This window comes from Petaurus breviceps, unplaced genomic scaffold (genome assembly GCF_028583685.1).
Source record: "Petaurus breviceps papuanus isolate PSGF00001 unplaced genomic scaffold, PetGlider_PUasm1.0 189, whole genome shotgun sequence".
Classification (NCBI taxonomy): Eukaryota; Metazoa; Chordata; class Mammalia; order Diprotodontia; family Petauridae; genus Petaurus; species Petaurus breviceps.
The window spans coordinates 41,412,576-41,438,035 of NW_027185809.1; the positions used below are offsets into that span (position 1 = coordinate 41,412,576).

Genomic DNA, 25,460 nt, shown 5'->3' on the forward strand with positions numbered 1-25,460 from the left:
AGGAACTTAATGTTTACTAACTGACTCCTATCTCAAATGAAACCCATATACATGATGAAGAACTTGAAAAGGAAGGAAGATGAGTGTTATTTCTGTTACAATCAGCACTTACCTGTGACAACCAGTGGCATGGAACAGACAGACAGATATACATACACACACACATGTACCTCTCTAGTCACATAGTAGAAGTGGAATAAGGTAATGGTTTTTAAACATCTTGCCAGGAAACTTTTCATTTAACTTAGCTATCCTGATTAGCCAATGTCAACCCCACCAAGGTGAATTCTATATTCAGCAATAGGAAATCAAGACTTTTTTTTAAATTATAAAAACAAAATTTAAAAACAAGTTAAAAGCTGACCTGAAGAGAGCATGGGCCTTGAGCAGTTACATTTATTTAATTCTGTGAATGGAAGCTTACCAGGCTATCAAAGAAATGTGTGACTTATACTTCTACCAAATGGCTGATTCAGATATCAACAATTTTGACACAGAGTTTACTGCTTTACCTCAGTTTCTAATAGCCTAAAAAGGGGTGGGAACAAATAAAGAAGTCTTAGGGGTCTCCTCTATTTCCAGGATAATAATAGAAATAATGACAATAGGTACCATTTCTATAGCTCTTTAAAGTTTACCAGTCCCTTTACATACATTATCTCATTTGATTTAGAATCCTAACTTTAGAAGTTAATCGAGTTTACTTCATTGTGAAAGCACCAGCTTCTAAGGCCTCAAAGCAGAGGAGTTGACTCTGTTTGACAGCTGGGAGTCTGCTTCTATTTTCCTCATTCAGGAGCCTCCCACAAATTAATATCCAAGTCCAGAAAACAATGAAGATGAACAGAGACTCTCAGTTAAGTTAAAAAAGAAAAGAGATCTCTTAGAAAAGGGATTTACCTATCATTTATCTCCAAACTGTAGCTAAACAAGCTTCTTAAGGCAGTTTAGCCACTGAAGATAAGGCAGGGAAATGACTAACTAATAATAACTAATTAACTAGTGAAGTCTTGTTCATGTTAAGCAGATAGTATTCGTCACAGATAATTCTATGCTCAACAGTGGATAACCAAAGTGATCTACAGTAAACAAGCAGATGTGATTTCCTGATAAGCTTCACTTAGGCAAATATGAAATTAGTTTGTTTTTGCCTAATCACACAGCATCTAGAGGGTGTAGGGAGTTAGCCCAGATTTAACATTTCTTGCATATAACTGAAAGTTGACTCTACCTGTACAAACCGCGAAAACCCAGTACATACTATCAAACAAATTCTTAGCATGCACTCAGAACAATTTTCTATTGCAGAAAGTAAAGGGAAATCTGGTGATTTCCTGTCACAGAATATTGTTTGGTAAATACTTGCTGACTGATTTATTAGGCACAAGAATGGCTATAATCTTGCCAATAACCCTGATAAAAAAGATATTAAATCATTGGAATAGGTTAAAGAAGGAAGAATGTAGATTTTTCTTCTCTAGAAATTCTTTGTAAAAATGCCATGGGTTCTCATCTATATAAGAATAAAGGAACATAGTCACACAATACGGAGATAAAAATCCAGCCTAAAAGAAGTGATTAATGATAACAAATAATGAGGAGGAGGAGAAGGAGAAAACAGAAGAAGAGGAAGAAGCATGTTCAGAGCACATTAATATTTGTAAAGTGTTTTGCAAATATTATCTCATTTTATTATTATCTCTATTTTACAGATGAACAAATTGATATATACCGATTAACCACTTGACTTGCCCAGGGTCACAAAGCTAGTAAATGTCTGAGATTGAATTCAAACTCCGCATACCTAGCTTTGTTGTTGAAGACGATGCATTGTTTCAGTCATGTCCTGACTCTTTGTGACCCCATTTGGGGTATTCTTGGCAAAGATACTGAAGTGGTTTGCCATTTCCTCCTTCAGCTCATTTTACAGATGAGGAACTGAGGCAAACAGGGTGAAGTGAATTACCCAGGGTCACACAATTAGTAAGTATCTGAGGCCAGATTCGATAGAACTCAGGAAGATGAGTCTTCCAGGCCAGGCACTCTATCCTCTGTGCCATCTAGTTACCTGAAGAGATAGGAAGGGTGGAGGAGTAACTAAATTATTTCAGAAGACCTTCTCATTGAGAAAAGCATATTTTCATTAATTCATATTAATATTCATAGGAATTTCCTAAATGTAGATCAAATGTATATGGGCAAGGATTATCAGATATATGAACAGGCCAGAAATCCTGCTATAAAAAAGCTATCCCTCTGTAACTTATACTACCACTATTTAATCCTTCTTATGGGATCAACTTTTTAAAAATTCTTGATTCATGATTGTTGATGATATCTGAGGCAGTCTGGTCATACTTCTCCACCATTCTCTTATTTAGTCTAACACCTGAATTGCTGCTCAGAGATTTTTCATCTTCCCAAACAATTTCTTATCCATATCCTCAGTTTTCTCATTCTATTTCATTGTTGCCTTTTTGACTAGATGAGAAAAGATGAAGGGAAAGCAGAGGAGAGGAGAAGAGAGGTGAGGAGGGAAGGGGAGGGGAGAGATGTGTTGGACATTCACTTCTGATGGGTGACAAGAAAATTTGTAATAGTTTCCTTATTTTGTACGTATTCTTTGTGCAGGTAAATAACTCTACATTGAAACATTAAAAGATGGGCAGAGCCAAGATGGCAGAGTAAAAGTAGGAACTTCCTTCAGGTCCTGCTCCAACCACCTCCAATAGAGGTAAAAAAAATGACTCTAAACAAATTTTAGAGCTATAGAACCCACAAAGTGACAGAGAGAAACAAATCCCCCACTGAAGACAGCCTGGCAGGCAGATAGGAAGGGTCTATCGCACCAAACTGGGAGCCAGCAGTCCGGCGCTAACCATCTGGGCCCAGACGCACAGACTAACCAGGGCATACTTCAGGAGAGTGAATCACCAGCAGCTGTGGCAGTTTCCAGACTTCTCAACCAAGAAACACCAAAGAGAAAGTAAAATGTCAGTGGGGAACTCTGTTGGAACTGAGTGGCAAAAGAGCTAGGTCTGGCCCCTGCTGCTGGGGCAAGAAGTGGTTGAGGCCCAGCGGCTACAGGTGCTGCCCCATGACTGCCTCTTGAGCTTATGGACTGCAGATTTTAGGGGGAACAAGTGACCATTCAGAGGGTAATTGCTCTTACTGTGACCTGCTTGGATCTGGGTCGCAGTCCTGGGCAGTGGTCCTGGGGTGTGTGGCCAGTGTGCCAGAGCTTGTGGTGGCTGTAGAGAGGGCACCCTCCTCAGACGTCTGACAAAATCTGTGAAAATACCAGCAATTTGGGACACAGCTCTCTCCACTCTGGAAGCAGAGTTCTACCATGGCAAAGAGCTCAAAAGTCAAGTAATTGGCTGGCAAGATGAGCAAGCAGAGGGAGCACAATCAGACCACATAATCCTTTTGGGGGACAAAAAGGAACAAAACATAGATTGAGAAGAAGAGAACAAAGTCAAAACTACTGCATCAAAAGCCTCCAAGAAAAATAAGAACTGGTTACAGGCTACGGAGGAGCTCAAGAAGGATTTTGAAAATCAAGTAAGAAAAGCAGAGGAAAAATTGGGAAGAGAAATGAGAATGATACAAGAAAATCACAAAAAGCAAGTCAACAGCCTGCTAAAGGAGACCCCCCAAAATACTGAAGAAAATACCACCTTAAAAAATAGACTAACTCAAATGGCAAAAGAGGCCCAAAAAGCCAGTGAGGAGAAGAATGTCTTAAAAAAACAAATTGCCCAGATGGAAAAGGAATTTCAAAAGCTCAGTGAAGAGAATAATTCCTTCAGAATTAGACTGGAGCAAATGGAAGCTAATGACTTTATGATAAATCAAGATACTATTAAACAGATAAAAAATGAAAAAATAGAAGGCAAGGTGAAATATCTTATTGGAAAAACTACTGATTGACCTAGAAAGTAGATCCAGGAGAGATAATTTAAAAATTATTGGACTACCTGAAAGCCATGATCAAAAAAGGAGCCTAGAAATCATCCTTCAAGAAATTCTCAAGGAAAATTGCCCTGATATTCTAGAACCAGAGGGCAAAATAAAAATTAAAAGAATTCACTGATCATGTCTTGAAAAAGATTCCAAAAAGAAAACTCCTAGGAATATTATAGCCAAATTCCAGAGTTCCCAGGTCAAGGGGAAAAATAATACAAGCAGTCAGGAAGAAACAATTTGAGTATTGTGGAAACACAACCAGGATAATACAAGATCTAGCAGCTTCTACATTAAGGGATCAAAAGTCTTGGAATATGATATTCCAGAGGGCAAAGGAGCTAGGATTAAAACCAAGAATCACCTACCCAGCAAAACTGAATATAATGCTTCAAGGGAAAATATGGTCATTCAATGAAATAGAGGATTTTCAAGCATTCTTGAGGGAAAAAACAGAGCTGAACAGAAAATATGACTTTCAAACACAAGACAAAAGAGAAGCATGAGAAGGAAAAGAGAAACCATAAGGAACTTATTAAAGTTGAACTATTTACATTCTACATGGAAAAAATGATAATTGCAACTCAGATTTTTCTCAGTATGAGGATAGTTGAAGGGAATATATATGTATAGGAGGGTGTATGTGTATATCAATATATATGTGAATATGTGTATATGTGTGTACATGTGTACATAGAGGGCACAGGATGAGTTGAATATGAAGGGATGATATCTAAAAAATAAAATTAAGAGGTAAGAGAGGGATATATTGGGAAAAGAAGAAAAGGAGAGATAGAATAGGATAAATTATCTCATATAAAAGAGGCAAGAGAAAACTGTTACAATGGAGGGGAAGAACAAGAAGGTGAAAGGGAATAGGTCAACCTTACTCTCATTGAATTTGGCTTAAGGAGGGAATAACATACACACTCAACTGGGCATCTTACCCTACAGGAAAAGTAGGAGGGGAGGTGTGGATAACAGGGGGGATGATAGAAGAGAGGGCAGACTGGGGGAGAGGGTAGTTAGAAGTAAACATTTTTTTTAAAGGGACAGGGTCAAAGTAGAAAATAGATAAGTGGGGAACGGGATAAGATGGAGAGAAATATAGTTTGTCTTTTACAATATAACTACTTTGGAAACGTTTTGCGTAACTACACGTGTACAACCTATATTGAACTGCTTGTCTTCCCAGTGGGGGTGGGTGAGAAGCAAAGAAAGGAATGGATCTAAAAATCAAAGTTTTAAAAACAAATTTTTTTTTTAACATGCAACTGGGAAGTAAGATATATGGCACTGGGGTACAGAAATCCATCTTGCCCTACTAGAAAGTTGGGGGGAGGATGTGGGAGGATATAAGAGAGAACAGATTGGGGGAAGGAGTATTCAGTAGGCTTGCTATATTGGGGTGGGGGTAGGGAAAGATGGGGAGAAAATTTGTAACTCAAAATCTTGTGGAAATGAATGTTGAAAACTAAAAATAAATAAATAATATAAAAGAAAAAAAGAGAAACTTTAAAAGATTTAAGAACTAAAGTGATCAGTCCCAATTCCAAAAAACCTAGGATGAAAAAATTCAACCCATCTCCTGACAGGAAAGGTGACAGATTCAGGTTATGGCTTAAAATTTATTTTTTGGACATGGCTTAATATATGACTTGATTCTGCTTCACTAAGCATATTTGTTCTAAGTATTTTTTCCACTCACTGGGGTGGGGGAAGATAGGAAGGATAGAAAACATTTTTTTAATTTAAAAATATACATATTTTTAAAAATCCTGCATTAGAATGGAGCTCCTATAAGGACATAGTTGGTATTTTCTTATTATCTTATTTCTTTGTTTCATGAAAAGAGTAAATCTCAATTAAATAACAAATTAATAGGAACTTGTTTTTTAAAACTGCTTTTCCCCATGCTGTCCTCCTGAATGAATTCCCTCCTCACATCTGCTTCCTAAAATCCATCATTTCTTTCAAGGTACAGTTCAGGTGTGACTTCCTTCAGGAGGCCTTTTCTAATACCTTTAGGTGTTAGTGGCCTTCTCCCTATCCCCCCCCCAATTATTCTGTACTTATTTTGTACATACTCTGAGAATAATTTTTGTGTAGCACAGTGCTCTGTATATAGTAGGTGCTTAATAAAAACCTGCTGAATTGAACAGCTTGTTGCTTTCTAAATTGCTTCACAACATAGCAAGAAATGGTGGAGGGGAAACAAGTTTATTATTATAAATTGATTTCTACTTTTATTCTGAACTCTACCAAACAGGATGGGTATTTACAAGTTATGTATGTAGAAGAGAAAAATGATGTTAGTATAGGAAACGACGTTTTTATTAGACACAATTTGTTTTGTTTTCCAAGTATATAATAAAATCAATCTATGACTTCCAAAGCTGTCACAATGATCCTTTTCTGTAAATCCTATTATTTTTTCCCCATTTTAAAATACAGATGTTTCAAGGACCCTCTTTTCTTGCTATATTCTTTTTTATTACTCTATCCCTATTCCTCCTTGCCCTCCCACCTCTCCACCATCTTCAGGAAAAAAAAAATAAGCTTAACAAAAACTTTGTGCCAGACCTTACCTAAGCAAAGTAATTCCAAGGACTTTTAAGGATGAAATTAGAAAGAAGACAACAAATATGGAGACAACAAATATGAAAAGATCTGCAAATATTTTTATAACAAACATTTTACCATCAATTAGAGCAGAGCCACTACTGGACAACATCACAGTTCCTCATGTGCTACACAAGGAAGTTGAATGGTGCTAAAAAAATAAAAAAAAAAAGGAAGAACAGCTGAACTGGAACAAATATTACAAAAGAGGTCTGTGTAACACAAGTTAGAATGTATTGATGAGCTGATTCTCAACATTCCCTAAGAAGGGGAGGAGACCAAAGGACAGAAAATTTGAACTTAAAGTTATATAAAAAAAAATGACAATGTCTATTTTTTCATTTCTACAAAAATTTCATGGTAATCTATACACACATATCACAGATCTTCTTGAAGAAGCTAGAAGACTTTTAATTAGTCAATAAACATTTATTAGGTGCCTTCTATGTTTCAGGTACTGTGATAAGCATTGATACGAAGAAAGGCAAAAGACAGTCCCTGCTCTCAAAGAGACACAGTCTAATGGAGTAGGCAATATGCAAACAACTACGTACAAACAAGATTCGTACAATATAAATAAGAAATAATCAACAGAGAAAAGGATCTAGAATTGAGGAGTATTGGGAGTCTTCTTACATGAAGTGAGATTTTAGCTATGATCTGAAGGAAGCTGAGAAGCCAGGAGGAAGTGATGAGGAAGAGAGCATTCTGAGTATCAGGGACAGCCAGTACAAATGTCGAGTCAGGACAGAATGTCTTGATCAAGGCCAGTGTCACTGGGTTGAAGAAAACATAGAGTGTAAGAAGACTGGAATGGTGGGAGAATAAAGCCTTTCTTTTCAACAAGATTCTCCTAGTGATATTCTATTGCTTTAAATCATGAAATGCCAGAGTCTATGGAGAAATAGAGGACCACCATTTTGGGTATGATTCAACAACACATTACCAAGCACAAGAGAAACAGCATAAAGAATGTCATCAGAGATGACTGGTTTAGAAATTTATGCCTGGTTTAAAGAAAAAGGGGGGGGGGCAGTCGTGTCCTGGGAGTGGGAGATAACATAGGAAGACATTGTTAAGAAAACTAAGGGAAGATCTCAATACACTGGTTATGCACTCTACCCCCTCCTCCCCCCACCCCAGCCCCTCCACAGGAGAATTAATAGACAGACATGAATAAATTTTAAACTGGATGTAAAGGCATGGATGGCTCACAATCTGCATCACTGGAGGAAATACTGATATTGATAAGCTCACAGATCTCTCCAAGTACTGAAGTAAAGACAAACTACAACGCTTTCAGAGGAAGGCAAGCAAGATGGTGAGGGGACTGGAGATCATGCTGACAGGTTAAAGAAACTGAAATCTCTAGCCTGGAGAAGAGAAGATTGAGGTCGTGTTGCCACTGATAGTTGTTTTCAAGTATTTGAAGGAATGTCATGTAGAAAGCTTATTCTTTTGGCCCCAAAGGGCAGAACTAGTAGCAATGGGTGAGGTTTTCACGCTAAAAATCAGTGAAAATTTAGACAGATGTCCAAAAGTGAAATTGGGGCTTTCATAGGATATAGTGAATTTTGTGCAGTAAAGGTCTTGAAGCTTACTTAGGCTGCAAGATTTCTCCTCAGAATTTATGTAAATGGGATTCCTACTAAACTGAGATTTGGAATAAATGTTCTCCAAGGTCCTTTCAGGCTTCAGAAAGCTATGATTCTCAAATACTAATGATAATAAAGAATTCAAATTTATGTAACTCCTAACGACTTACGAAGCATTTCCCCTCTAACAATCCTCTGGGTATTATTATTCTCATTTTACAGATGAGGAATCTGAGACTCAAAGTGTGTGATTTGCCCATGGTTACCTAGCTATTGGCAAAGTTACGATTCAAACCCAGTTCTCCTGACTCCAAGTCCAGCGATCTTTCCATTACATCATGTCATATGAATAGAGTTCCTTTCTTTCTTAGGAATCTATGAGTTAACAAGCTCAGCAGGCAGGAGGGCAGCAATCCCTTCTCCACATTTTTAATCAATCATTTACTTTGCCTCAGTTCCTTATCAATAAAGTATGGACAATGATATCTTAATTGCTAGAAGGACAGGGGTTTTGCCACATGATCTTTAGTCATATTGCTACACAACAGACAAAAAAGTAAGCAGCAGAATTGTCCCAAGAACAACAGTAGGGGCTGTTGGCAGCATGACTGACAACATGAAAAAGATTTTTTTTCTACTTGATTCCTTATAAATGGTGAAGAAAGGAAGGAAGGAAGGAAAGAAGAAAGGAAGGAAGGAAGGAAGGAAGGAAGGAAGGAAGGAAGGAAGGAAGGAAGGGAAGAAGGAAGATAAAGAAAAAGAAGAAAAACCCAAAGCATTAAATATAAAATGTGATAATTCTGCCATGAGAAAGTATTTCATAAAATTCTAGGTGAGATTTCAGTTCAGACTGATCAACTACAAATAAAATAAGGCTAGAGATGACAGTGTAAGGACAGACATCAAGACTCAAGCTCAATCCTATAGAGATTTATCCTAGGCAATCTCATTTCCCTTCTCAAGAGCAGCTTATATGAAATAAGGGGTTGCTATACCAGGGTACTAGACCAGGGCTTCTTAAACTTCTTTCACTCACAACCCTTTTTCAGTTTCATGGCCTGAGGGCATTCACAGTGCAAAGCACACATGCTTTGTGTTTAGAACCAAAACTTCAGTAAAACAAGTGCTGCCAGAAACACCTTGGATTCATTACAATTCTGATTTTGAATTAATTTTTGGTCTTTGCACATTCAGAAAACTTTTGCTGCTGCCGATGGAGTTGTGAGCCACAGTTTAAGAAGTACTGCACTAGACAAAGAGCTAGGAAACCCAGTGACTGTATCCTCTTCTGCCTTGAATGCACTTTGGCAAACTAATTCAACAAACATTTATTGACTACATGAACACTGAAGATACAAAGATAAAGCAAAACAGTCCTCAAGGAGTTTATTGGGGGAACAACATGTACACATATAAATAGAAAGTATATACAAAATAATTTCCATATATTTGACACAACAATTTTATTGGAATTTCTCTTGACAGAAAAAAAAATTTATTAGATTTTCTCCCTGAAATAAAAATCGCATCCTATCTCTAATTTTCTTTGTCTTTATGTATTAAAAAAAGTACTTCTTCAATTGACACAGCTTGTTTGTTTTGTTGACACTAGAAGGCCTGGCTTTTAAGAATCTCTCAAACAAACAATCTGTGTCAATTGAAGAAGTACTTTTCTAGAGGGCTCAATGGAAGCATACAGAAATGTGGAATAGGGACACCAGAGGGATGGTGCTGAGACATATGGTTAGGCCAGAGCAGGAATAAGTGATCTGAAATTAAAAAAAAGCTTCCATCCTGGATAGCCTTCAAGTCAGAAGATTTAGGAGGTCTAGGATCCAACTTGCCAGGATAAGCAGACCAGGTGGTCTCCAGGTAGGATTTATCCTGAGTATATCTAAAGAGAACTCATTATGACATAAGAAGTGGACACATTTCTTCCAAGTTCCTTCCCTGTCTTAGAGGTCTAAGATTCCACAAGTTCAGTAATAATAAGGATAGCTATTCTTTTCCCACAACTGTGAACAATTGGCTATATAACTGACATTCATTTCCAGTCCCTTCTCTTCACCCACACAGCCATCACCCTAGCTCAGGCCCTCTTCACCTCTCACCTAGGCTAAAGTAATTGCCTTGAGCTTCCCTGGCTCAAGTCTCTCCCAATTCCACTGCATTCTACACATAGCTGCCAATGTGATTTTCCTAAAGCACAGGTCTCCCTTGCCTAATAAACTCCATCAGAATAAACTCCTATTCCTTCTAGAATCAAATATAAACTCCTCTGTTTGGCATGTAAAGTCTCAAGAATGCTTTTTGGTTTATGAGATGCTGAATCCCTGAATAGTATGTGCTGTTGCCATATTCTCTTCGACAAGGGATCCACTGTAGCAATCATCAAAAATCTAGAGGGTTCTCTTCCCCAAATGGAAAGTCAAAAGTGATCAACTTTTCTGAAAAACAGAAATAGGGACCAGGCCTGTGATTTTAATGGTATAGGACACTTCTTCAGGTATTAAGTCAGTATTGTCTATATACCTTATTAGTTGTGTGACCCTGGGAAAATGTCTCAGTTTCTGCAACTGTAAAATTGGGATAATATCATCTACCTCACAGGGTTGTTGTGAGGATCAAAGCACATAGTACATAATAGGTGATTGATAAGTGTTTGTTCCCTTCCCTTTGCCTTCAAGATCGACAAGGTTACATTAAGCTGTCTTTCTGGCTTCAAGGCCAACTCTATACCACTATCCCATACTGCCTCTTCTGGAAAATAGCAAGAATATAACCAAAGAAGTCCTATATGCTATCCAGGCTTATTAAGAATTTGGAATTACAGGAGTTAACATCGGAGCTGTCAAAACAATGAGCCTTTACTTTAGAGAATAATTCATCGCTCTCTCCAAGGAAGAATAATGATGATTAAAAGCAAATATAGCCTTAGGTCATACTAAGCTATGGCAGACCCGTACAGCTGGCTCTACAGAGTTGGATTCAATGAAACTCTTTCACAAAGTGGCAGAGAATTAATCTTCTTGGCAAATGGCAGAAATGGAAAGCATATATCTCCCCTGCCTTCTTTCCAATAGATGAAATTCTCTATGAAGATTCAGCAGCCAAATCTCCACAGCTCACTCCCTGCTATGCCTTATCCTCCAATCCAGACGTAAAAGGGTTACAATACTCATAATATTCGATCAAGATAAAGCCTGTGGTCAATTTAAAAAAGAAGCAGTGTAATTCAATAAACAATCAAGTGCCCTCTATATATATACAAGGCACTGTGCTAGGTGCTAGCAATTAAAAAAAAAAAAAAGATGGTGTGATTTGGTAATTACCAGTTCCCAAATAGCATGCACTGTACAATAGTATTTGTATACCAATAAGTAAATGGAATGTATAAAATAAGTATAAATAATTTGGGGGGAATAAGGTGAGAATTCTAATTACTGAGTAAATGAAAGCATGTGATTGGATCAGACTAGTCCATAACTACATCCCACTGAAACTGATCCACTAGCCTTATACATACACATAAGAACAACACAGTGGCTTTACAAGAGTAGTTGTGAACATAGTGCTAGAAAGAACTACCTACTTTAATGTTAGCGCTGGTCTTCTGGATAATTGTAGCATCCTTTCCCTGGCTAGGAGACACAGGAGAGCTTAAATCCTTTATGATACGAGTACTTGGTACACACTAACTGATGCATACACACTTCTCTAAGGAAGTAGCCTGCTATACTCTTTCTAAGTCCATCTCAAATCTGCTCATCCTTCCAGGAGCCTGAATAACATTAACCAACACCAACAAGCAGGTGCTACCTGTACATCGTCCTTCAACTTTATCCATGCTCCTCCTCCTCCTTCCCCCAGTTACCCAAATACACTTACCTTTAGATATGGAAATCACCTACATTAATTCAATTCAATGATTCAAATCAACAAATATTTGATAATAGTAACATAGGATCATAGAATTAACGCTAGATGAGATTTAAGGCCATTCAGTCCAACCCTCTCATTTTGCATATGGGGAAACTGAGATTCGGGGAAGAAATGACTTGCCCAGAGGCACACAGGTAGTAAGGTGCAGGAGTGGGATCTGAAACTAGGTCTTCCTAATATTAATAATGTCTTAAAATTTACAGAGCACTTTATTTATATAACGTCCTTTGAACCCCACAACAACCCTATTAGGAAGGTAACAAGGATTGTACCTCTTTGTGTTCCAGGTACCAGTCCCCTCCCAACACTTAAGTAAAAATCCCACCTTCCATAATTCAGGATTATTCTCTCTAGTGTTGTTTTCACTATATACTGAGTACCTATTCACCACACATTTTCTCTGAATCACCTTAGTTCCTTGTCAGTTCTTTCAGCTCCAAGTTAAATAGAATGTGGTTGTAGCTTGAAATATAACTACTCTAAATGCAGTCTTGTAAATAAAAGAAATTTAGCCAGCACACACTATTCTTTTTAAGCAGCCTGTACGCCTCCACTGAGGTGATGATAAGATGGATACCAGCAGTATTTTTTACTCACTTGGCAGAGACTGCCAAGTCACCCTGAGCAAGTAAGCAAATGTCTATTTTCAGGGATGTTCTTTACCACCAACTCACTGAATGGATTTTCTCAAGTCACCTAACTTCATTGCATCTCAGCTTCACATAAAGTAAAATAAGACTAAGAGAACTTAATTATAGAGTCATTGAAGAGTCTTGGAAATTGAGGAAGGAGAGCAAATATACGACTTGATTGGTTCTTAAATTGCACCAAATTCTCACTTAGTTTTCAAATAGAAGGGAGAAGTGAAAAGGTCCAAATGTGAACACTATCCATGGAAAATCACTGTTTTTCACTTCATTAACAAATAAAAAACTTACATGTTTTTTCATACCCACAAAGAATTTTTAGATAGGGAAAGCAACACTTCTCAGGTTTCACCACAATCTGTATGGAATATAAGACTAAAGGAATTTCTTTCTATCACTCTCTAAATTTTCATTTAAGAATAGGAAAAACCCAGATTATAGAACTAGTTATGGATGAAGTGGCAATTAAGCAACACAGAGCAGGAATTGGAGAAGGGGCAATATTCTGTTTAAGAGCACATCCTGAGACTGACACAATCTAAGTGGGCAACCCTTAACTAGTAACAAATGATCACAGGACTAAGAGCTGGAAAGGACTTATATCAGAACAAATACTGTTAACCCAGGGTCCATGAATATTTTAAATAATTTTATCATTATATTTCAACATAATTGATTTTCTTGGTAATCCTATATTTTGTTTTATACATTCAAAAATGTTATTCTAAAAAGCAGCCCATAGGTTTCACTAGACTATCAAAAAGGTCCATGAAGTGAAACATTTTAAGAGCCCCTGGACTAAAGAATCTAGTCTAACCCTTTCATTATACAAAGGAAGAGACTTTGAACCTGAACAGGTGGAATGATTTCTTCACAGTCACTTGTATAAGGAACAGCAGTAGTATTTGAATCTGGGTTTTCTGACTCCATATCCAATCTTAAGACTTGCAGGTACATAACTATGTTCTAAAATGACTACAATTAAAAAAAAAACACTGCCCTTCTTACCCCATTCCTATAGCATTACCGAATAGGGATTAGACCTGTGATTTCATTGATATAGGTAGTTCCTAGATAAGGAAACTCCCTGTACAAATGCTGGTCAGTATCTTTTCTGAAGCTTATAGGTGTAGAGAACTGTTTAGAATACTGAGAGGTTATGTGATTTGCTTAGATTTATATAGCCACTATATAGACAGCACTTGAATCCAGGTCATTCTGGCCAGCTCTCTAGTCAATATACCAAACCGTCTACCCATATATGTGCATGTGTATACACACACACAACACTTTAAAATGTGCAAAGCATTTTATATAGATCATCTCATTTTATTCTCTGTATAACTTTATGGGACAATTACTAAATGTATATATCCTCATTTAAAGATGGGGAAATGAAGACTCAGAGAAATTCTTCTATTTTCCCTGGTCACACAGCTATTGTCAGGGTATGGATCGAACTCATGTCTTTCTTACTCCAAAATCCAGTCTCTTTTCCAGGAGCTCAGGCTGGTGGGGAGATAACATGCAAATAATTGTGTACAAAACAAAACATATACACGCTATTTGGAGACGATAAAACATACAGGATTACAAAGGAAACCAACTAAATTAAAATGAAGATTTTTTTTTTCCAATCTAAGTTCACAGAATCTCTGAAATCTGGGTACCCCTACCCGAGACTCCAGGTAAGAACCCCTTGAATTAAAGGATACCTGGACAAGATAAGAAACAGTAGAAGAGAGGCGAGACATTATTAAACAGAAGTAAAAGGATTTTAATCTATTTCTTCACAATTCAATTCAATGCAGGAAATATTCAGTAAACACCTTCTCTGTGCATGTGGAGAGTCACTGACTGGGCATACACAAAGATTAATAGGAGAATCTTTTAGTTGTCTGCAGTGTGGGTTGCTTTGGCTACCGCATAAGATTAACTCCCTGTCACGCTATGCATAAACCAAACTAGGAGTGATGATTGGGAGCTAGTGTGAGAAATACAAGTAAGGCTTAGATGATGGATTCCTCCTCAAAGAGCCTTTTTACTGTCTGTCTCTTCCATAGCCTTCAAAACAAAACCAAAAATCATTCCAGAAGTATAGTTGAAGGAAGGAAGGGACTTGTGGCTTCTGCTGACCCTTCACTGATAACTCTTCGTTTCCGCTGACAGGGAAGGGGGAAGAGATCTTCCCTTTTCTGAGAAAAACAAAAAAACAACTCATCCACATACAGTAACACAAAATAAAAACAGCAACAGCACAGCCAAATGTAATATTTCATGCAGCTGCAGCTCATCTCCTAAAAAGGACACCATGGCAAGAGTTCTTTTCAATTTGAATATTGACTGATCACACAGAACAAGATGTAAACTCCTTAGTTCGTTATTTAAAGATCACTCACAATTTGGTCTTTCTAGGATTGCTGCACATTAGTCCCCTACATACATTCCACCAGAGGTGTGCTCAGAACCTTGGAGAATCATTCCCATTGACTCTGGGGAGTAAAAAGGCCATTGGGAATGCTCCTCTAGTTGTGTCCACACACAGGGCCAATGCATTTACTTTACAAAACAGCCATTCTCTGTGCAGGATGTACTATATCCCACTTCCCTGCTTTTCCACGCAGATTGTCCCTGAACCCATGTGGAATGCACTCTCTCCTTACCTCCACCTTTCAGAATCCCTAGCTGCCTATAACGACTCCACCTAAGCACCCTCCCTTCCTTGAAATTTTTCCTGATAACTAATTGTTAGTCCTTTCCTCCCCAAATATTATTTTGCATTTACTTTTTGTACATATTTTGTAGTTCCTTACTGCAATCACATTTCATCCCAAAAGACTACAAGCCTCCTGAAGGCAGACTGTTTTCATTTTTTCCCATTTTGTCTTTGCCTGTCCTATGCCTAGTACAGTGCCTACCACATAACAAATACTAAATAAATGCTTGCTACATAAATAAAGGAAACCTATCACCAAAGGAAAATGGCATGAAACTGAGCTGCAAAGGAGAAACCATTCCAAGTTTTGCTGGCTAAAGGCTTGGGGAAGGGAAATGAGAATCAAATTTGGGTAGTGACAGAAGTCAAAGAAACTGTCAAGAACTGCAGATTGCAAATCTAGAAGGGTTACCTCTCCATTTATTGCAACAGTCTTGGATTCTGACTATTTATAATGAAATAGAGGTCCTACTTCAAGAAAAGTCCAATGTAGAAGTCCAAACTTAAGAGAACAGATAAATTAGCAGACTATTCAGTTCAACAAACATTAAGACCTTCTATGTACATAGAACAGGGCTGGGTGCTGGGGGAATATAGATAAATAGGATCTGTCTACAACCCTAACACATAACACACACCATGTAAAAATGTGCTTTTTTACTTCAAGGATTCATAATTCTATTAGTGTGAAATCCCATCTTCTCCAGGAAGCCTTTCTGGGGCTGTATCTTTCTAAAAAGCAATTTTTCTTTTATTTTCAGTTCCAAACTTTTTTCTTTCCCTCCACCCCTTCCCCCACCCATTAAGGAGACAAGAAATACAATATCCCTTATACATGTGAAGTCATGCAAAACATATTTCTGTATTAGTCATCTTCTGAAGAAAAAAAAAAGAATCCAAGAAAAAGAAACCAAAAAATGCTTCAATCAGCACTCTCAGTCCTTCAGTCCTCTTTCTGGAGGTGGAGAGTATATTTTGTCATGAGTTCTTTGGAATTTTTATGGATCATTGGATTCATCAGAGTTACTAAGTCTTTCACAGTTAATTATGTTTACAGTATTACTGTTTGTTCTTCTGGTTCTATTCACTTCACGTTGCATCAGTTCACACAAGCTTTCTCTGGGTCCTTTTCAATGGAAAAGGGCCATTCCTTTGAGATCACCTCTCATTTACCTTATATATACCATTTACTCTTGAATATGCATGCTTGTTTGTGTATCATCACACCTAAGAGATTGTGGTGTGAGCTTTCTGAGCACAGGGACTGTTTTGGTTTTTCCTTGCCACTCCAGGGCTTAGCACAGTGCTTGACACATAGTAAATGCTTACTGACTTGCATGGATAATTTTTCCACCAATGCAAATTGCAATCTGCTTCATGAGTTTCTGTGGCTCCCAAAAAAGGTCATAACCTTTAACCAGTGACCAGTCTTGTGGTAAGGAGTCCTATTTGAATTACTAACACATACCATTAAAAAAAAAAAGACTGGGGCGGCTAGGTGAGTAAGAGTGCTGGCCCTGGAATCAGGAGGACCCGGGATCAGTTCTGGCCTCACACACTTAACATCCACACAAAAAAACTGCCCTGTAACCTTGGGCAAGTTACTTAACCCCAATTGCTAAAAAAAAAAAAAAGAAAGAAAATGACTACCACTGAGGTGATAATAGGATGAATGAGTAGTTTTGGTTTTTTTTGTCACTTGTGTAGACATTTGTGAAGTGCTTTGCTAACCTTAAAGCACTATACAAATGCTAGATCTTACTATTATTCTGACCCATCCTAAGCAAGTATGTATCTTTCCAGCTTTGTAGGTCCTGCTAGGGCTTGTGTTCTACATGCATAGCCTCTGAGAATACAAGGTCACTACAAAAATGAGCCATGAAAAATGCACAGTGATACAAATAAGGAAATATGTGAAGTCCAAGAATATAATTTTTTTCTTCTAGGGCAGGGAAAATTAGGGAAGATTAAATAGGAAGAACAACCTGTGTGCTTATACCAAGTTTTACAATTGTGATAGTAATGGCAATTAAAGATTCCCCTGTATTGGCTTGGTTTTCAAATTGATTGTGTTAAAACCCAGAGCTTGTTAATCCCAGCTGTCGGATGGACTTGTTGATGTGAAAAGAAAGTCCTGAACTGGGAGGAGCTGGTGACGTAGATTTGGAGAGACAAGAGAGAGGCGGAGAAGGAAGAGGCTTTTTAGAAGCAGCACCTCATGGAGGGAGAGAGACTAAGAGAATTGCTGGTGGCCGCTTTGAATTGCCCTGGACTTTTGAGACCTGCCCCCTGAGCTGCCAAGGACTGAGGAGACATGGCTGTTTTGCTGGTACTTTGTCTGTCTGTTTTGCTGTTCTTTTGCCAGATTTGTCCACTGGTGAAAGACAGTCCTGTTGTTGAAGAAGTCCTGGAACCTGGCTTTTGGTTAAGAAGGTCTGAGACTGTCCTGCAGACAGAGAGTGAATACTGTCCACTGGTGAAGGACAGTGCTGTTGTTGCAGGGGTCTGGAGACTGTCCTGCAGACAGAATGAATACTGTCCACTGGTGAAGGACAGTGCTGTTGTTGCAGGGGTCTGGGAGCCTTTCTGTTGGTTCAGAAGCCCTGAAGAAGGATTTTCTTGTTGTATGTTTACAGAAATCCTGGGAGAGGGCTTTGCTAATGTGTTCAGGGGTTCTAGGACTGTTCTACAGACAGAGGATAAATTCATGAAGGGATTGGCAATGTATTTTATGGCCTTGCTAAGCCTTGTCTCCCCAGGAACTAAGATTGCTGAGAACTTGCCTCCTGTCAAGATGAAGAAAAGACCTCCATTTGGGTATTAAGTGCTGTGTTTAAACTTGATGTAACTCTGGGGTAGATTCAATTGTGATCCAGGGGTGGGGAACTTTTGACCTTATGTTTGGAAACTAATCTCCATTTGAGAAGAGGGGCTTTGTGGTGGACTTAATTAAGGTATAGCCTAGGGATGGAGAAGTATTTAGAACAGAGACTTTGTAATTGATTGAATGATTGGAAGGTCCTGGGGTGGGGTAGTCCTTGGAGATTATTTAATCACACTTAGTAAATGCTGTATTTGGAATGATGTCATGTTTTGATCTTCTCTGTTCTTGGTTGGTCACTGAATAAAATGGAGAGCACCTATGCTGGTATTCTGAACCTTGGGAAGTTGCCTTTCCTTGGCATTATATTACAACAATTTACAAAGTGATGTTTCAGTATTATTAGGTTCATTTTACATGTGAGGAATACAAAACTCAAAGGAGTTAAGAGTCTTGCCCGCAGACACATAATTTTCAAAGTATGTAGCACAAAAGGAACGAAAATCCAGGTCTTATGACAGTGATTTCATCATTAAATCATACTGTCTTTCTAAAGGTGATGGCATTGAAGCTGGGTCCTAAAGCATGGATAAAATTTTAGCAGAGAGATTTGGGGGAAGAAGTATGTCAGGCCTAGGCACAAGGCAGTTTCATGACACAATGATTAGAGCTCTGGACCTGGAGTCAGGAAGTTGTTGTTCAGTGGTTTTCGGTCATGTCTGACACCTTGTGACCCCACTTGGGGTTTTCTTGGCAAAGATAGCCATTTCCTTCTCTAACTCATTTTACAGATGAGGAAACTGAGGCAAACAAGGTTAATTGAGTTGCCCAGGATCATAGTTAGTTAAGTGTCTGAGGCCAGATTTGAACCCAGGAAGATGAGTCTTTCTGACTCTAGACCTGGAGCTCTATCAACTGCACCACGTAGCTGCAGAGTCAGGAAGACCTGAGTTCAAATACAAACTCAGACACTTAGTAACTGTGTAATCCTGAGCAAGTTACTTAGCCTCTGTTTACCTTAGTTTTCCCATCTGTAAAACAGAGATAACAGTAGCTTCTATTTCCCAGGGTTGTTGTGAGGATAAAATGAGATAGTATTTGTAATATTTATATTATAGTATATAATTATACTATATATTACACAAAGTAACAATACTTTGTGTAAACCAAAAAGCACTCTAGGCATCCTATGCTATGTACTATATGCTAGCTATGATTATAGAGAAAATGATGAGCAAACATGATCAATAACTTGGAGCTTAGAAAGTACGGGATATATTCCAAAGGACAGTGACTAGTTAAGTTTGGTTGGAGTACTGAATGCTAGGAAGTAGAGGAAAAGATAAAATGTGACATAATCTTGGAAAGGTCAGTAATAGCAGATTGTGATAATCTGACATGTAAAATGCTCATTTTATGAACATACACACAATTGGGCACCTTTAAATGCTATGATTCCATACACACTAAAGAAGTGTCTTTGCTTACTCAATTGGCTCTTGGCTTTCTTTGAGATAGCCTTTGCCCCAAACCAGTATCCTAGCTTTACCCCATAATTCTTTTAGACTTTCATCACCACTGGCCTCCTGACTGCCCTCCCACTATATCCCCCTACCACTCCATGAGAACTACAACAGTTCCTAAGAAGCTAATATTGTTCAGGAGGGAAGGTGCCAATGTGTAGATCTGGAACACTTAGGGAGGTGACACCTCCAGCCAGAAGGTTCAATCCTTAATAATTACCATACTGGACCAGGTGTCACTCTATTTTCTTTAATCAGAACTACAACCAATCATACCCTTCCACCACAGGGTCCCTGAACCACTGAATCATGGGGGACTTTTGTGTCCCTTTCTTCTACAAAAGGACAGGTTTAATCAGGACAGTATGGGACTGCAGAAAGTGATCAAAGTATTCAGGGCCAGGAGGGAGCCTACTAAGAGTAACAATTAGCAGTTAGAAAGGATCTGCCTCTGCCACTTATTATATGAACTTGTTTCTGGGGTCTCAGTTTCTTTATCTATAAAATGTGGGGGGAAAGGAGAAGGGGATACACACGGAATAAAGGATCTCCATGATCCCTTCTAGCCCTAATGTTGTGCCGTTTATTATGTAAAACTGAAGTATTACTTTTAGATGGAAACAGCTGTCAACAAAAAGCAAATGGGAAGCAGTCATTTGGCCTTGTGACTCCCTGTCTCTATCATTTTGATGGCTAAGAATTATGCACGCTATTGTTTTTCCAAGTTGATGGAAATTTCCCACAGTTGATGCTTATTCTCTCTACCTCCTCATCCTAGACAGCTGAAATAGAAAACTGAATAAATAAATTTAAAATAATAAATTTATTCCACTTTACTTTTTATGACTTATTCAAAGGCCAAACATTCATTAAATGCCTACTCTGTGCAATGTATTGTGCCTATCACTAGGAGAGAGAGAGATAAGTGGAAAGACTGCTAAATTTGGGATCAGAAGAATTCCCATCCACATCTCAACTCTGCTACCTACTGCTTGTGACCTGGGAAATCTTGGGCCTCAGTTTCTTCATCTGTAAAATAAGGGGTTGAACAATCCAACCTTTAAGGCCTTTTCCAGGTTTTATCAATGACTCCTTACTCTCAAGAGATTTCTCTCTGCCTTCACCCTTCCAACCTGCATGTGAATACTGATTCTTACAAATTCCACTGGGGATTTAGACACAAACCTTTATTACATACACTTAGTCATACCACCACTAATAGTATTATTTCCCATGCTAGACTTATCACTGTCAGCAGCTCTTGCGAAACAGAAAAACCACAAATTCAAACCATATAAGCCATAAATGGAAAACAGCAGATTTCCTCATTAGGGAATATAAGAGGCAAGCTCAGTTGCCTAAGATCTCAGGTTTTTTATTTGGCTTTCAAAGAGACACTGAATTCCAAAGGAGGTTCAGTTACTTCACCTGATATGTAAAATAACTCCTTGCCTACGTCACAAAGGGTAGTGGGAAGTGGGAACTGAATTGCTTTTACCAAACAGATTACTATTGTCCTTTTCGATTTTTCAGCCTTCATGCACCATTGTAAAAGACTGTCATTTGTACTGACCAGATCGAGTCTTTATTCAATTATGGAAATATAAAAGGGGAAGAATGTGTGTGAGAAATTTATTGCTGTCTGCTCTTCTCCTCACCACATAATTGTTCGATAAAGAAAGAAGATTAGGTAAAAAAATTCCTGCATCATGAAATAACTTAAAATGTGGTCTAAAGTTCAGGAAAAATATGAAAGGGTTCTAGGAAGTTTGAACAGTCACTGTTCTTGGTCTGCTGAACTCTCTTATCATGCTGGCTGGCCAATGAAACCATATTAGGAGGGCTGATACAACAGGAAAAGACTTTAACTAATGGAGAATACGAGTTCAACTTATATCCCACTGGGGGGAATTCAATCAAAGAGGCCAGTTATCCCCTGGTAAAATGAAGCAGAGAACTGAGGCAAATGGATATACAGATAGTTTAAGACCAATATGGCTTCTTCACGTGAATTCTCAATAATTTCCTTAATGTTCTGTTTTGTCCATGGGGACATAAGCACTTTTAGAAAGATGCTTTTAACTTCACCTCAGGTGGCAGTTTCAGTCTTCATAAGATTTACAGTTAGGAGGACCACAGCATCAATCACTGCAGAGACTGCAATATTACACCATCCATAGCAGAACATTCAGTTCTGAATAACCAGGGAACAACAGGCTAGTTAACTCCAACTACCTAGGCAAAGTAACACATATACAAGTGCTCCCACTTTATGCAGATTCGGTCTACAAAATATATGCACAATTGGTTAAATAAGAGAGATTATTCACTTTAAAGAAACAATTATTTGTTTTATCAAATTGATTCCTAATAGAATTCTTTTAAATGGTAAGATCATCAGCATTTTGAAAATGATTCCATTTTCAAGAACACATCTATTGTATAAAGCAAGCTTCACTTGTAAATATACTTTCCTTTAATAGGTTTCTAAGGGCCCACTATCCAAAAGGCACAACTATGGGGGGTTTTTTGCCCATAGTTATATAGACATATTTGCACTAATTTATCTATGTATTCTCATATGATTTTGTCCATGACCAATGACAGCCATTTACAAAGTGAATGGACAATGTTAAAAGTGCAAGCTGTTTTTTAAGAGACCAAAGCAAAGCTCTGAACTGAAGGTCATTCCCATGACTTTGGGGCATAGAATTATGCTCTAACCAAAAAGGTTATCCACAGCCAAAGACGCACATGAAAGGAAAAAGAATGACCTTTAATGGCAGGCATTAAAAAAGAAACCAACCCATCTACTTGATTAAAGGGGTAGGAGAGAATGGAAATAAAATAAAATCCTGGCAGATATGGGACACTCACTACTTCTGCAAATTAGGTTGGTAACTGAGACATCTCTTGTATTTTACTCAAATAGAAACACTTCTTTACCCTTCATTTCTTGAATGTGGTAGGGGGTGTTTGAGTAAAGGAGAGAGAAAAGTCAGTCTTTGACTGCGTCACCCAGAGGATGAAACCAAAGCACAATGAAGAGGAAGAGAATTTCTCCCTAGCAGAGCCTCTGAAAACCTGGGCAAAGAAGATGACTCCCTTCAATGCTGGTTTAAGCATTCTTCCTTTTACTCTCAAACAAGATCATTCAGTCTTTCAACTCTTTCTTTTTTTCATTTTTCAAATGCTTTATTAACTTATGATTTACATCATTCATTTCCGCCAGATTTTGAGTTACAAATTTTCTCCCCGTTTTTCCCCTACCCACTGCCCCAAGATAGCAGTCCCACAAGATGTTCCCTCCTCCAATCTGCTCTCTCCCATATTTTCTCCCATACTCCTTTCGACTTTTCCAGTAGGGCATGGTGGATCTCTATGCCCCAGTGCCTGTATATCTTTTTTCCCAATTACATGTAAAATAGTATTAATAATAGACAAATATATATATATATGTATATATATATATATATATATATATATATATATATATTTAAACATTTGATTTTAAAACTTGGAATTCCAGATTCATTCGCTTCCTCCCTTGTCACCCACCCTTACTGGGAAGATAAGCAGTTCAGTATAGGTTGTACATGTGTAGCTAATGCAAAACAATAACATAGTAGATATATTGTAAAAGACTGACTATATTTCCCTCCCTCCTATCCCACCTACCACGTGTTCTATTCTCTACTTTGGTCCTGTCCCTTTTCAAAAGTGGGTGCTTCCAACTTCTCGCCCCCCCAGCCTGCCCTCCCTTCCATCATCCCCCCTCTTATCCCCTTCCCCCCCCTACTCTCCTATAGGGTGAGATACCCTATTTAGTGTGTATGTCATTCCCTCCCTAAGCCAAATTCAATGAGAATAAGGTTGACCCATTCCCTTTTGCCTTCCTATTCTTCCCCTCCATTGTAACCATTTTCCCTTGCCTCTTCTATATGAGATAGTTTACCCCATTCTGTCTCTCCCCATCTCCTCTCATTATATTCCTCTCTTACCTCTTTCAATTTCAACTTTTAAGTATCATCCCTTCCTATTAAATTGGTCCTGTGCCCTCTATGTATACCTGTAAACATATATACACACATTCATATATGTATTCAGAAGGCCATATACCCTCATATATAGACATATATATATAATTCTATACCCTTCAACTCTTTTCATACTGAGAAAAGTTTCATCAGTTACAATTATCATTTTTCCATGTAGGAATGTTAATAGTTCAACTTTGATAAGTTCCTTATGACTTCTTTTCCCTGTTTACCTTCTCATGCTTCTCTTGCTTCTTGTATGTGAATGTCAAATTTTTTATTCAACTCTAGTTTTTTCATCAAGAATGCTTGAAAGTCAATCCACTGAATGACCATATTTTCCCCTGAAACATGATACTCAGTTTTGCTGGGTAGGTGATTCTTGGTTTTAATCCCAGCTCCTTTGACCTCCAGAATACCATATTCCAAGCCCTTCAATCCTTCAGTGTAGAAGTTGCCAGATCCTGGGTTATCCTGATTGTGTTTCCATAATATTCAAATTGTTTCTTCCTGGCTGCTTGTAATATTCTCTCCTTAATCTGGAAATTCCGGAACCTGGCTATAATATTCCTAGGAGTTTTCTTTTTGGGATCTTTTTCAGGAGGTGATCAGTGGATTCTTTCAACCTCTCTTTTGCCCTCTGGTTCTAAAACATCAGGGCAGTTTTCTTTGAGATCTTCCTGGAGGATGATTTCTAGGTTCTTACTTTGATCATGGCTTTCAGGCAGTCCAATAATTTTTAAATTATTTCTCCTGGATCTATTTTCCAGGTCAGTGGTTTTTCCAATGAGATATTTCACATTGCCTTCTATTCTTTCATTGGTTTGGATCTGTTTAACAGCATCTTGATTTCTCATAAAATCATTAGCTTCCATTTGCTCCAATCTAATTCTGAAGCAATGATTCTCCTCAGTGAGTTTTTGAGATTCTTTTTCCATCTGGCAAATTTGTCTTTTTTAAGACATTCTTCTCCTCATTGCCTTTTTGAGCCTCTTTTGCCATTTGAGTTAGTCTATTTTTTAAGGTGCTATTTTCCTCAGTCAGGCTGTTGACTCTCATTTCATAATTTTCTTGCATTGTTCTCATTTCTCTTCCCAATTTTTCTTCCACTTCTCTTATCTGCTTCTTAAGGTCCTCTATGGCTTGTAACCAGCTCATATTTTCCTTTGAAGCTTTTGGTACAGGAGTTCTGACTTCACTGTCTTCCTCCTGTTCCATGCTTTGCTCCTTTTTGTCCCCAAAATAGGAGTCTAATGTTGGAATCTTCTATTTGCTTTGTTTCCTTTGCCTGGTCATGTTGCCCCTCTGTCACTTGACCACTGGGCTTTTTGCCACAGTGGACTCTGCCACCAGACAGGGGAGCTTTTGTCCCAAACGCTGGGGTTTTCTCAGCTGCCGGAGGTATTAGATGGGTGCCCTCTCTGAGGCCTCCACATGCTCTGGCAAGCTGGACACACACCCCAGGACCTCCCCTCTAGACTGCAATCCAGATCCAAGCACGTTAAAGCAAGAGCGATTACCCCTCACACTGGTCACTTGGTCCCCCTACACTCTGCAGTCCAGGAGCTGAAGCTGCCATGTGGCACTGGCT

The 25,460-nt window shown here is 38.3% G+C and overlaps 1 protein-coding gene across 4 annotated transcripts in view; it reads right to left on the bottom strand.

Moving 5' to 3' along the window:
- Positions 1–25,460, bottom strand: part of STON2 (stonin 2) — a 186,249-nt gene that overhangs the window by 145,548 nt on the left and 15,241 nt on the right. Inside the window, exon 2 of one of the 4 annotated variants that reach the window (XM_069092360.1) lies at positions 3,173–3,289. The exons of the other annotated variants lie outside the window; for them this stretch is intronic. The gene's annotated coding sequence lies outside the window, so the exon portion shown is untranslated. The remainder of the gene's footprint in view (positions 1–3,172; positions 3,290–25,460) is intronic. 4 annotated transcript variants of the gene reach the window in all.